Raw genomic sequence first — 14,167 nt, forward strand, 5'->3', positions numbered from 1 at the left:
CGCCGGGGAGTCGATACCCGTTTGCCTCGCTCCACTCGCTTCGCGAGCTTTTTTTGTTCATAATTTGAAACACTTATCCTGTTCTTCGCCTCGGTGCTTGTGCAAGCGATTGAGTTTTCGCAGCTCTCTCGACCTCGATGAAAGTTCTGGCAGGGCTTGGCCGGCTTTCCCGCCTCTTGCTAGTGAACCATAACGTGCCTTGTGATACAACAGTGCAAACCAAGAGAGGTTGCACGCTTGCTTGTGTAATCGCCAAACGCAGGGTGACAGATTCGAACGTCGAGCATAATTGTTCAAAAGTCGGAACCATCGCCTCGATACAATCCAGAGGTGCGCGCGGGCTCCGGGTCTATAGCCCGAGCTCAGACTCCTTTGTTTTTGTTTAGTTTTTTTTTTTCGGGTCGGACTAGGGCCAGGTGCAAAGCCCCATTCAAGCCAAAAAGTATAGGTGTTGCGCCGAAGTTGCTTATCAGCACGTAGCGATGAACATCTAATACGAACTTTGTGGTTATCATAACCATTAAATCCTCCTCCTGTCGGCACTGAGGTACCTGAGTAGATTGAACCCCCTCCTCCCGAAAAAAAGTTTTGGCTACGCCCTTGGGGGCCATGGCCGAACCTTGTTCTGGGTGGCACTCATTATTTTGCGAGTCACTTCACCCCATTTCGGGATGCTGCATTGTGGTTTGCAGAAGTGAGCGTCTTACCTCCAACCGTTATCACCAATTGATACCAGTGCTAAATTGAACACTGCTATCGAAACACGTAGGAGGTGGCAGCCACCGCTGCATTGCGTTTGTAACGGCTGATAGCACGTGCAGGTCGGCACCGCAAGCTCCTCAGACACGGCAGCGATGCATATTGCGTTTCCGTGCATCTAGCGACGGAACCTGCATAAATGGGAACTAATGAATTGGTACTCATATATACTTTTACCTAGCACTCACTATATGGAACTAAAAATACACACACGAAAAAAGAGGGCAGGGGGATTAAACGGATCGCTTCACGTTCACGCCTGTTTTGGAACGCAGAAACAAACGCGGTCCGTCTGATGTCATCGGGATTATTTTGAAAATGCCCTACTGCGGCGCTTGCGTTCTTGTGCATTCACCTTGATTTCTCGGTAAGTAGGACACTGTTGTTGATAATATTGTCGTTTTAGATGTTGTCATACATTAAGCGTTCACTCTGACGTAAATTGTTATTTGACTGTCCCTTCAAGGACAACTGTAGGCCCATAAAGCCCATGTCCACGACGCATTTTTTTTACCTAACCAAACCTAATTTCGCCCATATTAAAATAAAAATAATGAAATGGTTGATTTGAACCCATGATGCTCAACTCAACTATGGCCGTGAATTTGAGTATATGGCGTGGTAATTTGGGCAATGGCATGGTTTGTCGAGAGAAGATAGAACAATATGCTAGCTGACTCGGAGAACTTATTGTAAATTAAAAGGCGGCGTGCTGTGCTGTAATGTTCGACTCGCGCGTTCTCAGGAGCCTGGACTGGGCAGCGTTTTATGACCATGTTGAAAAAGTGTTGCAGGGGCCTTTTAAAACGGAAGACGCCTATCACCATTCTCTCGCAATGAAGTGGGCCACCATGCATGGGACGAGACTATAATTAATTCTTAGGTTGTAACTGACTGCAGTATTTTCGCCAATGAAAAATTTCACTCCGAGCCCAGCAAGCGAAGTTCCTGTTCGACACATGTTTGGGACAGCCGAGCAACAGGTGAGGTAGTACATCTTTCTTATCATTACCGCGCGACCGTGTCAAAGGTGGCTGAATGAAAAGTGCTTGACAGTTCCCGAGTCGTGAGTGATGCATGAAGGTGTCGATACATCTTGGAAGCTGGGGGTCTACTGCCGGCTATTTAAAATTTTGATCAATTGTACATGAGATTGTTTTCTTGTGTTGGCGAACCAGCTGGACAAACACATTAATCATTGTTAGTTCTTGTAGGACGCGACGTGCCAGGATCGAACGCACGATTTTCGAGGTCAGTTAAGGGACCCAGTACAGTTAAGGGATATCTCGGGCATCATTCTTATCCTAAGTCCATGTTAGTGTTCTGCGTATGTGTGGGTTTCCTTTAGTGCTTAACGACTGTAGTGATAGCAATAAACTATCTTATCAGATAGTTTATAACTATAGTGACAACGCATCTCTCTCTCTCTGTCTCTCGCTAACTGTATCCTTTCGCGAAGTTTTGCACAGTTTGCTTCGTGTTCACGCTGAAAACCATCTGGCATATAGCGTATACGCAGGAAGATTGGTGATGGGGAAGGGGAGTCGAACCTTCGACCCGGAAACTCGTTGTAGCCTCTTGCTTGCGATACGAGAGGCGACTATTCGGGTTCAAGAAAATAAATCCGGCCAAACTCCTTGGCAGATCAGCTCTGGGCTGTCCACCAAGCCCGCGAGGCGGCCGAGGAGCTTGGCATCTCAGTCCCCACGTAGGAGCTGCCCGCAACACAGTGATCTGTGTTTTGGAGGACCAAATAAAAGTTTATCCAATCCAATCCAATCCGACCGCATTGCTCAAACGCGCCACGAAGTATAAGTCATCGGCCCCGGTCCGACTATAGTGACGTCACTTCGAAGAGCGCAACCAATGATGCAGGCTTGTGTGCGTCCGCCTTTGAGGAGCAAAGGCCCGTATACTTCCAAAGTTCTACCCCGGTTATCTATAATGGTCTCCCGCACCGCAATGATTCCAGACGTAGCTCCCGATTGCTGTAGTTAAGTTTACGTGATTATCTCGAAAGTTCCTTGTCGCCTTTAGATTTACAACGGCTAATAGCACATGGCAATCCGTTCTTCGATAACCGCTTATCGCGCACGTCATTGGCTGCTATCGCCGGATTCCGAGACGACGACTTTCGGCCGTAGCACGACGCTTTGCGTGACGTGTACAATGTCGCGCGTCCAATGACCGATGCGACCTCTTGCCGGCTTTTTCTGAATTAGTTTTTCTGAAGCGATAGATATGGCCACATTCCCAAAAGTGATAGCATGGTCCTTAAATAATATGCAGGACCTTAGTGATAGTGTCATATTACGACGTTCGCATGCTTGTGGGCTCAGTGTTAGCCTAACGAACACGTCCTTTCAAAAAGCCTTTCTCGGGGTGTCCTCCTGACTGTACCGTACTGCCATTGCTTCGTCGAGACAGTAGGGAGTTTTCGAATAGGGGCCCCAAAGCTCTTTACGTATGGATGCTTTGGGGTCAAGCACGAGTGATGAGTTTTCGAATTGGGTCTGCGGCGCTTTAGACACTCCGCCTATTCTATGCCACACAAGCCTTCAGTTCGATTGATATGATTGATATGTGGGGTTTAGCGTCCCAAAACCATCATATGGTTATGAGAGACGCCGTAGTGGAGGGCTCCGGAAATTTCGACCACCTGGGGTTCTTTAACGTGCACCCAAATCCGAGCACACGGGCCTGCAACATTTCCGCCTCCATCGGAAATGCAGCCGCCGCAGCCGGGATTCGATCCCGCGACCTGCGGGTCAGCAGACGAGCACTATAGCCACTAGACCACCGCGGCGGCGCCAAGCCTTCACTTCGCGTTTAGAAAACATTTATTGCCACAAACGTCAATAACACTCAACAGAACATTTCCGTCTTAGACATACTCTAACGATGATGACAAGACAGACGTCATTTACATGAACATGGATATGAGATGACGTTGAAAGAACATGTACATTCGATGGTTCACACAAACACAACCACAAAATACTTCAAGGTAAACAAGAGACAAATAAAACATAAATATGTACATTTTGCATATTTACATGTTGGCATGCCATTTCTGCCGGCGCATCGACAGATCAGCCTACTAATACCAGGCCGGCCGAAAGACAAGTTTCACTCGTCCGCCATAGAGCGACACAAAAGGGCAAGACCAATGTCGAAGAAATTCCTCTTCACCGAGGAAGAAGAGCTCCTCCGACAAAACAGACAGCAGCTCCAAGTACAATCGTTCTAGGATCGGGTAGAGCGCGCGGCGGCGGCGGCCCACTGCAACCGCGTCGCAGCGGTTGCGCCAAAGGCAGAAAGCGCCGGAAACAATGAGAAGACAAGCGAAGCGGCCTCGCGAACAACTCCCAGAAGAAACGAAGCGATTTACTCTGAGGCAGTGAAATCCGGCATGTACGGCTCTCCAAAAAACGCGAGCAATGATACAATGCCTCAGAAAATGCTGATTTGGCTTCGCACCCTCAAAAGTGACGGCCGAGAGCCGTCACTCCAGTGGGTGCCCTCGCGTTTGTCTGACCCAAATCTTTCGGGGCAGGCTTTGGGACTCCCGCTAAATTCGAGAAATGGGGTCCCCAACCCAAACCGCGTTTGGGTTTCGCGCATGCGCAAAGTGGCCTTGACGCTATTTCTTTGGGGCCCCAAAAGTCCTTATTCGAAAACTCTCTTATCATGAAGTTCCGGCACAGGTGTTGAGTGTTCACTGCTTCAAGCCGATGATAATGATGTCCTTCATACACGGCTCATACACCTCGGGTACACCCAGGGATTGGCCAAGAATCGTTCATATCAGGAAAAATATGAAGGTATGAAATATAACTGTACTTGAGATATTGCACAGTGATCACCACACTGAAGAGAAATGAAATCGCATAAACTATATAATTAAATAAAGACGCACTTGAACAATCAGACCAGACACCACAAATGATGACGTGAACCAAACTGACCTGGCGATATTAAAGTGTCACCCCAGCTCATAAAAAAAAGGGGGGGGGGTCACAACCTTATATTATTAAAAAAACTGACCTGGCGATATTAAAATGTCACCCCAGCTCATAAAACAAAAAAAAGGGGGGGGGGGTCACAGCCTTATAATATTAAAGGATACTACAATGAATCGATTTCGATGAATACATTGTACTCTGAGAGACCTAATATCCTTAATTTCACTATCACATGATCATTAGTAAGGGAGAAAAATGAAGGTAAAAGTTGCATATTTAAATTTCGCGCTGAAAGCTGCAAGCGTGATGTTGTATTTGAGCGACATCGGCTCAATAAAACTACCTGAAGTTAGGTGTGTTATGGCTGCCTTGCAGTGCAATATACTACATTTGTACCGATTAAGACTACGTACGACATGGTTTGGTGGCCGCCGCCCCCTCCACATTTCCCTTTCGTGCGTCCGAAACATTGATAATTTGTAATCTACCCATGCGTGCATAACCGCTATATCTCTTTAGTGTCCCAACTAATCTGGCGCACAGAAAAGCGCCGATGCCTGTTCGCTGAGATCGAGCGACATAAATAGCGTACATTAGGCGCTCTCCGTCCATCAAATTGTCCGGCTAACTTTTCCCGGCACGATGCCCACTCCTCTCCGCACTAGCCACGGTCGCAACACAATGTTCCGGCTTGTGAGGTTCAGGTACTGTTGCATGCTAGCGACTCCTCGCGCATTGATTTTTAAGTGTGAATACACGTTATAACCGACCCCAAACCATCCACCGCCGTCGGCGGCGTCCGCAGTCTTCTCTCTATCTTTAAAAGAAAGAGGACTTGGCGGGCTGCAGCGCGACGCTCTACCGAAGCCACGGACGCGACGCTGATAGTCCCCCTCCCCCTTCGCTCGCTCCTCCGCTCTCCTCGCTCGCTGCAACTGCGCGCGCACCCCTCTCTCTCGCGCGCCCGCCTTCTCTCTCAGTCTCCCGTCGAGAGCGGGTCGTGAGGGGGAGTAAAGTTAAAATCCGTTGGCATTCGCCAGTGAGTTAACGTAAACTCCCCCGTGTGATCAAATTGCGATTCCCAGGAACCATTACACCATAAAGGCACCATAGTGTGATTAATGAATATAATAGTGCGAATTAATAAATACCCCTCATAGCATCTCCCCGTGTATTCGCACTTAACCATGTTCACCGTCGGGGAAATGCTTGGGAGTTTTTTTTTTTTCAATTTTCTTTCTCGATTCTCATCAAGATAACTAATTCTCATATGTGCTTCTTTTGAAGCCGGAGAAGCGAAGCGTCTCATTCATGTTTGTACAAGTTATGTCCTCACCCCTACCAAACGTCGATCAGCTCTCTCGCTAATTTCTCGAACCCAGTCACGACCTCCAATGTCAAGCAGTCACTTTAAGAACGTCAGCGCCGGTGTAAATTAATCGCAGATATCCATTTTTACTGAAGCCCCCAGCGTGTGCATGTGCGGTACGGGTTTCAAGTTCGCCGCATTCCAGTTAAGCCTGCTCGATTATCGGTTGATGGATGCATGGGTACGAATTTCCTTGACTCACGTATGCACTGCAGCTGCATGCACCGCTTGACTATACGCCGTGAATTCCCGTCGAGTAGACGTCGCGTTAGTAAGAACATTCCTTAATCAGAAACGATCATCACCGTGCGGATGTCTCCGCGCTGAAATTCAGAGCTCTAGACGTACTTGGCTTGAATGACGCACGCATGTGCGACTATTCCGGTGAATTCGGCGAACTGTGCGGCTGTGGCGCCGCGTCATACGTGTATACGCACATCAGCGCGCGTGATCAGTGATCACTCTAAAAGAATGACGAAAAATGAGGCGGCGCCTTTTCTTGTGGACAGGCACAGATAAACAAATAGACATGTTGGATTGATGAATACTGTGAGCATATGTGTCCGCGAGGTTCTAAAGTGGGAAGAAGGAAGGGTCAATGATTCATCCCCCCCCCTCCTTGACTATGTACGCCTGTGGCAGTGGCGTAGCCAGGAGTGTGCCCCCCCCCCCTTCCCCCTAAATTTCTCGTGCTTTCATGCACCATCCACCAGCGGCGTCACCCGGAGGGAAGAACTTATCGGGCCCCAGCCCTCCCCTCCCGCATTCATTTTTTTGTTGTGCTCTAATACACCGCTGTCAGAAATAACCAGCCTCACTGAAAACCGCCTAAACTTTTTCCGAGCACGAAAAGCCAGTGGATTTGAAGTCATTGAAGGTGACTCTTGTGGAAGGTTTCTTTCAACCACGGAGTTTGTGAAAGCGAATTTTCTGTCACGGAATGCCACTTTTTCGACCCATCGTCTTGCGGATTAGCGCACGCCGTGCTCCCTGGGGGGGGGGGGGGGGGGAGTGATAAATGAAAAGAAGAGTAAAGCGAGCCCCGTAACTGTCTCTCGGGGGAAGGACACCTCAACAGTAGCTCACGAGGGATGGGTGTAGAGAATGGAATAAAAAGATAGGATTTACAAGGTAGAGAGAGAGAGAGAGAGAGAGAGAGAGAGAGAGAGAGAGGAAGGAGAGAGCGAGGCGCAGGGACAGGGAGCGACGGAAGTAAGGAGAAGGCAGGAAAGATGGACAGGGTCGTAGGTGTCCGAGGACGGGGCACCACTGGTGAGAGCTCTTGCCGGCGTCAGGAGGTGGCGTAGGACCAACCCAGTCGGCCAGAGTTGCACTGTCTTCGGCGATCGCGAGGGCACAACCGGTCGGCACGGAATCCAGCGAGCGAGTCCCGTGCTCCCTGCGCTGACCGGAGCACGGCCACGAAAATACTCGTTTTTAGAACCGCCAAGAGAAGTCGAAAGGGGTTGTACTTCTCTGAATGTCGCCGTCTCCGAAACGCTCCTCTTGCAAAGGCCACGATAGAAGTTTAGACTGAAGAAAGCTCGGCCGAGCACCGAGGCAAAGATGCTGTTCCCACGAAAGAAGCTGAACGAGTGCGAGAGACCCACGCGGTCACCTTAAAACTGCAGTTTGGTCGCCTCTTCGTAACTTATTTTTAGCGCACACTGACACACGGACAAAGAAGGGAAGGGTACAACACCAGCGCTATACTATCAACAGAAGGTTTTATTCCCAGAAAAGGAACATTTATATAACAATGTAGTCGCCCTCCACCCGTGAGCACCGTCGTAATTTCAAATCCATGTCTATCGTACCATATCTCACGTGTTCACTATCAGTTTCTCCTGTCAGTTTCTCTGAAACTTTGGGACCTCCTGCTGTAATAACGCTAACCATGTAACTCAACTGAACTATTTAATAATATTTAATAATAATAACTATCCGCTTTAGCAGTGACACTTCTTTTTCGAAAATTGTCGCTGACGGGTGGCTGACACAGGATGTTTGCCTAATGTTCGTGTGAAAATGCCTCCCCCGTCTCTCGTGTGGTGCGATCATGGTGCTTAAACAAGATGACTGTATTTGAAAAGCGTGCCTCGCATCCACACTTTGCACAGTGTAAGGCCAAATGCACCTCTTTATTATTGCAGGACCCTCCCCCAATTAAAAAAGAGGGCGTCGTCAATATTTTTAGGGCTGAGTTTTTTTTCTTTTTTTGCAATGACACGTGCCTGTCGATACACGAATGGGCTACACTGCACGTGCACGCTCGCTTCTTACGACAAGAGCGGTGATGTGGGCTTGTTGGTGAAACATTTGAAAGAAATTTATGTAGCGCGAGGCGAAAAAACGAACACAGGAAAGTATAGACTGAGAAGACAGAGTATAGACTGAGACTGTCTTCTCAGTCTATACTTTCCTGTGTTCGTTTTTTCGCCTCACGCTACATAAATTTCTTTCAAACGCTTCTTACGGCCTTCGCATCGGGTGTGTTACATGCCCTCTCACCGCGTATATCGGAGCCCGTCATCTCTCTAAGTGGTTACGATATGGAAAGGAAAAGTTCCGCCCGTAACTGTCTATACTTACGATGACACCTCAACAGGTCGGCACGGGGATGGGTAGTGGAATTAAAGGGTATGGGTAAGAAAAGGAGGAAGAGATAAAGATAGAGAGAGATAAAAACGCCAGGCCTGCGCGACGGTAGGCGCAGCACAGTCACCGCGAAAGCTAGAAGAGCGGCCTTTCAGAGCCTTTTCAAAACACTCATTGTGTAACTACTCCAAGCACACTTGCTTTGTACTCGCCAAGGCATTATTAATAAACTTTTGAGTAGTAGGCCGGCATTCGCTATATGCTATCTTTCATCATTCTTCTGAGAAGCGTGGTATCCGCTAAACACTTGCAAGAAATTTAGTGCCAATTGTTCATGCAGTGGCTGACGACGATGATGAATTATGCCGGAATTGGCTATGCGCCACAGTTATTAGGTGATCAAGAACAAGCTTTTGTTGTGGATTGGAGCATCGGACGACCCACTCGTACTCCTATTCGCAATGTGTGACGCCTGGTTGTTCCTTTGCAGTTGTAAAACAGCTTTATTAGTCATATTAACGCGATTCATTTCCCGACATCAAGCCTGCCTAAGGCAACTTCGCGAACATCTCCCAAGATTAGATTAGATTTGTGGGGTTTAACGTCCCAAAACCACCATATGATTATGAGAGACGCCGTAGTGGAGGGCTCTGGAAATTTCGACCACCTGGGGTTCTTTAACGTGCACCCAAATCTGAGCACACGGGCCTACAACATTTTCGCCTCCATCGGAAATGCAGCCGGGATTTGAACCCGCGACCTGCGTGCGGGTCAGCAGCCGAGTACCTTAGCCACTAGACCACCGCGGCGGGGCGAACATCTCCCAAGCACCGTCGTGACTCAGAGGTAGAATATTGGGCTGGCACGCAACAGACCCAGCTTGGAACCCCACTCTGTCTTTGGTGTTGTTTTATTTACAATTTTTTTCTTTACTGGTTACGGACACCGGCGGCGGCGGCAGCGGCGAACAAGTACGGCGCCCCGCGTGACCAAGGTTCTGATCTCGTAACAGCTTTCGCTGGAAAATTTGAAGAGCCGTACCCTAGGACCAGTTCCAGAGTATATGCCTATTCGTGAAAACGAAGGTCACAGAGGATAGGCTGCTGAGCAATGGAAGACTCTGTCAAGCCATCGCCGGCATAGTACCACTGCCACTTAATCTGGAAGTGTAAGACCTTTGCAATCTGCTTGTTTAACATAGGGGAACAGAAAGCGAGAGAACAACGAGAAACTCGTTCTGTTATATGCCACAGAGAATGCGATACAACAAAACGACCGTGAGATTCGTGCAAGCAAAAATGCGTGCGAATTTTAACAGGGATAATGGAAATCGTATCAAACACCAAAGGTCGCATTTACAAACCATCATTTTACTCATCGAACGTTCTTTAAATGTCTGTATACTATTCTGCGTACGTTTGATGGTAACAGGGCGAAAGATAACTAATATAACCGGTCCTAATATAACCACCCAGGTGTTCATGCACTCGCATGAACACCCCTACCACATTCAAGCAAAACAAGTTTCTATCCTGTCCGTCGTGGTAATTATGGAGCTAGCCTGCTGACCCTAAGGTTGTGGGGTCGATCCCGACCGCCTCGGTCACATTTCGATGAAGGCGAAGTGCCGGAGGTCCATGTACTTTAGGGGTCAAACAAAAGCCGGACAGCGGCAAACATTAGCGATGGTACAGTGCAATGGTAAATTAGCAGTGGCACAATACCATTTCTGAACCTTACCGATGCGCTGCTTTCATTGGACGCCGATGGTATACTGTCCGATGCCAGTGCACATTAAAGAACACCCGATCGTCGAAATTTCCGTAGCACTCTACTATGGCGTATCTCATAAAGTTATCATCGCTTTTAGGGGGTAAAACCCCATATATAAACAAGTTCCTACACTCTCTAATTATGTACTACTACTGCCACTACTAGAGATTCTTCCACAGCAAGTGCGCATGCATTCTTTTACTTACCCGTACCTCTACTATGGCGTATCTCATAAAGTTATCATCGCTTTTAGGGGGTAAAACCCCATATATAAACAAGTTCCTACACTCTCTAATTATGTACTACTACTGCCACTACTAGAGATTCTTCCACAGCAAGTGCGCATGCATTCTTTTACTTACCCGTACCTCGCTTTTTTCAAACTACAAGCTCTACGGCAACCTTATCTCACCATAAAAAAAAAAGCGATAAGAAGACTAAAACATGATGATGATGATGATGATTAAAGGCCTCCCCTTTGAATCGGGGTGACGGCATGCGCCATCTAGCCTACCTTAATAGTTCGAGTTTAAATTCTGTCCCTCAACTCGGATGTCTTTTTAATTTTGCCCAGCCGCAACTCTTGGCTGGGATGTTATTTTATCGACTTCTCTGCTTTTCCTCCACCAATACTCCAGCCGCTGCTTAGTAATACCTACTGCTGACCAGTTAATGCTTCCATCAACCGCGAAGCCCAGCGCCTCAGGAAGTGTGACCTTCCCCCCATTTCTATCCGGCTGAATCTTTTGGCATTCCATGACTATGTGGTCGATTGTTTCTTTATTTATGCCACATCCAACACATGTCTCATCCTGTGACGAATATTTGCTCCTGTAAGTTACAGTTAAACAAAGTGCAGCTTTTAGCGGCCCCTATCGGTTATTTCGATGACTACAAGTCGAAAATAAAAAGCGGCATCGCGATGTGGAAAAGCGACTTGTTAACGACAGCCTCGGCGCAAGCACTCGCAACGACGTTTTTTGTTTTTACCAAAGAGCCTGCCCTGAGCTCGCGCACCGCTGTCTCGAGCGGCACACCGTGATGAGTCCGTGATGAGTCAGTTGCGTGGCGCCGCCGCTGCCGCCGAGCGCAGGTGTTTCAATTCACGCCACCGAGCGTTTGGTGCGAGCGCATACAAGCGCGCGCACCGAATAGAAAACGTGTCCCGACCCCGTAGCGCACACCTGCTGCGGCGCGAACAGGGCGAGAGACGACTGTCGGTCAGTGCCCATGCGGCGAATGCGCGTTGCTTCTTTTCTCGCAACATAAACAGCGCTATCTCTGTTTCCACGTCTTTTCCAGCTCACAATTAAACGAACCCCGACGATCGATGGACGCCCGTGGCACATTTGCAGGTCACAAGTTCGTGATCCTGCGAATCGCTCGCAGGATCACGAAACTTGCGAAGCAGCAGGAAAGAGAACGACCAGAGAACAACTAAACCAACGACCCTTTTGCTACACTTTCGCAAACGCAAACGGCAAGGGACTCCGAAGCACGTGGTGCAGGTGCGATCTCGGAAGCTGTGCTCTTATGGTTCCGCTTTCCGCCACGTCGTGCACAGAAGCGCCAAAGTCGCTAGCGGTGCATGATTGTAAAGGCAACCGCACGGGGAACACGACGCGAAACGTCGGTTCCATGCTTGATCAGTGCTTGGTCAGAGCCAGTGAGGTTAAATGAAAACCTACGGATGCCTTGCCTAACCTCTTTTTTTTTTGGCAGGTCATCCGTTCTTATTCCCTACCGCAATCGCAGGACCATGACTCTGCGAAGCAGCAGTTCTAGAAACATTGGTTTCGATCTCTTTCTTGCCGCCCGAAGCACGCGGTGTCACTGTGATCTTGGAGGCGGTGCTCCTTAGTTTTCGCTTGCCACCATGCTGTGTGGTGCGACGCTGAAGTCAGTAGATGCGCCCGATTTCGCTTTCTCGTTTAATGAATGTACGCCGTGCAGAGAGCCACACCGCGAACGAAACGAGAAGCGTCGGTGAGAGCCCAAACGGAAAATATGCGTGGATCTGGCTCTTGATCAAAAAAAAAAAAAAAAAATCGCGATGTCGGCTTTTTTTTTTTCTTTTCCCGTCCTCAATTAAGTGAACCCTGATGGTCGATGGACGCCCCATGTCCCAGCTTCTTTCTACAGGCCACAAATTTTTATCACCGACTGCGATCACTCGATCACGAACCTCTGGTAAGAGCAATGAGTTTGTGAGAGACGAAACGTTTTCGCAAGCGGCAACAGAGTACGAACCACGAGAAGGCAATCTCAGAGGCTGTGCTTTTTAAGTTTTGATCACCACCACCACGGACACTGAAGCGCTAAAGTCGCTAGCGGGCATAAATGCGCTCTTTCTCTCAATGATTGAACAAAATTCAAGATATACACGGTGCATATTTGGGTACAAGCCTATACGGGATGCCATGGGTTTAAGGGACAGAACTTGTTCGTCAGTACACTCATCCATAGATTGATTGATTCATTGATTGTCTATGTATGGGTTGATTACGCCGAAGGAGAGATGGCGTTGAGTGGAATCGTCACTTTATGCTTATGTGGGCATCGACACACAGTTGTACGAAACTCCTGCTCGGTTGCGCGCGAATGATATGTGAGATTGGAGCCAAACAAAAGACCTCGCAGATCCAACCATCTGCGCTGAGCGCTTAATTAAGAAAATGCTTTTTTTTTCACCGGTTCGATTAGCTTCTCGCATTTCGATTAAGCTGTTATGTTTTGTCCAAAAGACTGCCTCTGCGAACTGTATCTGGTGATGCATGACCACGTTTTCACTTAAAAGCCGCGACTTTGCGAGCGAAGTGTTTGTCTTTTCCTTTCAATGTAATGTATGTGAAATGTAAGCGCAGAATTTCATGTTACTGTTCACGCTAGGACATGATAACTTTTGAATGAAGTGTTATTATTACCAACAAAACGATACAGAAGAAAGAACTCAAGTCTATTTTTGTGGACAAACGCAAGATATTACGACAAATGCACAGCAAAACCCACCAGAAAGAATACTGTTTGAAAAGCCGTACAAACAAGAAACCTGATACAGGTAGCAAGGGTACCGAGATAATTGAAAGTCAATGCAGTCCGGTGCTTGTTGCTGCCACGTTATCATCCGCAGGCTTCTTGGTCTCGTCTGACCCTCACGCGTTAATTTATTCCGCAAATCGTACCACCACCAAGGTTATGGCACTCGGCTGCGGACCCGCAGGTCGCGGGATCGAATCCCGGTTGCGGCGGCTGCATTTTTCGACTGAGGCGAAAATGTTTGGGGTCCGTGTACTTGGATTTACGGCGCACGTTAAAGAACTCCAGGTGGCCGAAACTTCCGGAACCCTCTTCTACGGCGTTTCAATGATATTGAGGTTTTAGTACGATAAGCCCCATGTTATTATTATTGTTATTATTATTATTTTCAATAAAGGCCTCTATAACTAGCTCTCATTCTATATTATATGTGGGGCTCTAAATCGAACCGATCGCCCCGCCGCGGTAATCTAAGGTACTCGGCTGCTGACCTGCAGGTCGCGGGATCGAATCCCGGCTGCGGCAGCTGCATTTCCGACCGAGGCGCAAATACCGTAGGCCCGCGTGCTCAGATTTGGGTGCACGTTAAAGAACCCCCTGCAGGTGGGGTCGAAGTTTCCGGATCCCTATTCCGGCTATTATGACTATGACGGGCTGTCAAGGTGGA

This window comes from Rhipicephalus microplus, chromosome 6 (assembly GCF_043290135.1).
Source record: "Rhipicephalus microplus isolate Deutch F79 chromosome 6, USDA_Rmic, whole genome shotgun sequence".
Classification (NCBI taxonomy): domain Eukaryota; kingdom Metazoa; phylum Arthropoda; class Arachnida; order Ixodida; family Ixodidae; genus Rhipicephalus; species Rhipicephalus microplus.